Source organism: Pseudophryne corroboree, unplaced genomic scaffold (genome assembly GCF_028390025.1).
Source record: "Pseudophryne corroboree isolate aPseCor3 unplaced genomic scaffold, aPseCor3.hap2 scaffold_782, whole genome shotgun sequence".
NCBI lineage: Eukaryota > Metazoa > Chordata > Amphibia > Anura > Myobatrachidae > Pseudophryne > Pseudophryne corroboree.
Genome location: NW_026970361.1, coordinates 241564 through 243625, shown reverse-complemented (window position 1 = coordinate 243625; position 2062 = coordinate 241564). Strand labels below are relative to the sequence as shown.

General features: G+C 36.0%; 1 non-coding gene across 1 annotated transcript; it reads right to left on the bottom strand.

Annotated features, from left to right (window-relative positions):
- Positions 1-414: 414 nt before the first annotated feature.
- Positions 415-488, bottom strand: TRNAS-ACU (transfer RNA serine (anticodon ACU)). Its single transcript has one exon. It is a non-coding gene; the product is annotated as a tRNA-Ser (tRNA).
- Positions 489-2062: the final 1574 nt, after the last annotated feature.

Genomic DNA, 2062 nt, shown 5'->3' with positions numbered 1-2062 from the left:
GAGCTGTTTAATCACTCAATTGGATTTTTTTTGCCAGCATATTTCTTTTTCTCTGCAACCCACTGCTAAATTGTGCTTCCTATCTGTTTTTATAAAATCACTGAATCAAATCTAACTCTGATTACATCAGAGAAGGCCAGGTACCCTACACCAGTGTTTCCCAACCACGGTCCTCAAGGCACACTAACAGTCCTGGTTTTAGTGATATCCAGGCTTGAACACAGGTGACTTAATTAGTAGCTCAGTTATTTTGAATTAACCATCTGTGCTGAAGCCTGGATATCACTAAAACCTGCACTGTTGGTGTGCCTTGAGGACCGCGGTTGGGAATGCCTGCCCTACACCATAACAGGGGGTTTGAAATTTTGACTTGTCTACTTAAAGATCACCAAAATCTGATAACAAGGTCAATTACGTCCCTAGGTGGGATTGAACCACCAACCTTTTGGTTAGTAGCCAGACACACTAACCGATTGCGCCACAGAGACACTTTGCAAAAAGTACATACTGACAAAGGCTAATAAGCATACATCTAGAACGTTTCCTAGAAAAACTTTAAAAAGTCAATAATCTGGAGAGTTTTTGTAAGATGTTTCTTCCATCAACCAACGAAGAAACACATTGGTACTTTCCCATGATGAGTGAGTGCTTCAGGATCTCTTGCACTTACATGTGCAGCAGAGTACTGCAATGGAAGCATGCTGGGCCCATAACCCAGAGGTAGGCAGATTGAAACTATCCTTTGCTATATGCATTTTTTTTTTGTTAATTTAAGTAATCAAAACTGGGATTGATATTTTTGCTCTTTTATTTTTACTTAAAGTACAATAACTTTTACCATTTTAATTTGTTTTAATAGTATATTGACAGTATAGTTTTCTTTAAAAAATCCACTTAATTTTCTTTACCCTATTATTAAAATGGTAATTGACAAAAACAAACTACATTGTCACCAGAAGAGCAATACAAAATGTACAAGTGATATATTAAAATCATCTTTCCAGCTTGAATTTCAATGATGCATTGGGGGCAACGATTTTGTGAGAAACATCTTCACCCTTAAATAAAGATTTTCTTAATTCCTTACCTGTATGCTAATTAGATATCACCTTGTTTTCACATTAAACAGACTTCTACATGAGAAAGCAGCAAGGATGCAGTGGCGTTAATGTTTCCTGGTGTCAACCTGTATTATTTCAGTAGACATTGAAATGAGGATGCATCTTGCTGCCTTTCCAATGAAGCAAGTTTAATTTAGTAATAGGTTAATAAACCATCCCTACAAAGGTGTTAATCAGAGACTTGGCTTTGTGGACACTTTTCAGAGAACAAATTTGTTAGCATAAAAATAAAGCCAGAAAATGAAGAGCTGTTTAATCACTCAATTGGATTTTTTTTGCCAGCATATTTCTTTTTCTCTGCAACCCACTGCTAAATTGTGCTTCCTATCTGTTTTTATAAAATCAATGAATCAAATCTAACTCTGATTACATCAGAGAAGGCCAGGTACCCTACACCATAACAGGGGGTTTGAAATTTTGACTTGTCTACTTAAAGATCACCAAAATCTGATAACAAGGTCAATTACGTCCTTGGGTGGGATTGAACCACCAACCTTTTGGTTAGTAGCCGGACACACTAACCGATTGCGCCACAGAGACACTTTGCAAAAACTACATACTGAGAAAGGCTAATAAGCATACATCTAGAACGTTTCCTAGAAAAACTTTAAAAAGTCAATAATCTGGAGAGTTTTTGTAAGATGTTTCTTCCATCAACCAACGAAGAAACACATTGGTACTTTCCCATGATGACTGAGTGCTTCAGGATCTCTTGCACTTACATGTGCAGCAGAGTACTGCAATGGAAGCATGCTGGGCCCATAACCCAGAGGTAGGCAGATTGAAACTATCCTTTGCTATATGCATTTTTTTTTGTTAATTTAAGTAATCAAAACTGGGATTGATATTTTTGCTCTTTTATTTTTACTTAAAGTACAATAACTTTTACCATTTTAATTTGTTTTAATAGTATATTGACAGTATAGTTTTCTTTAAAAAAT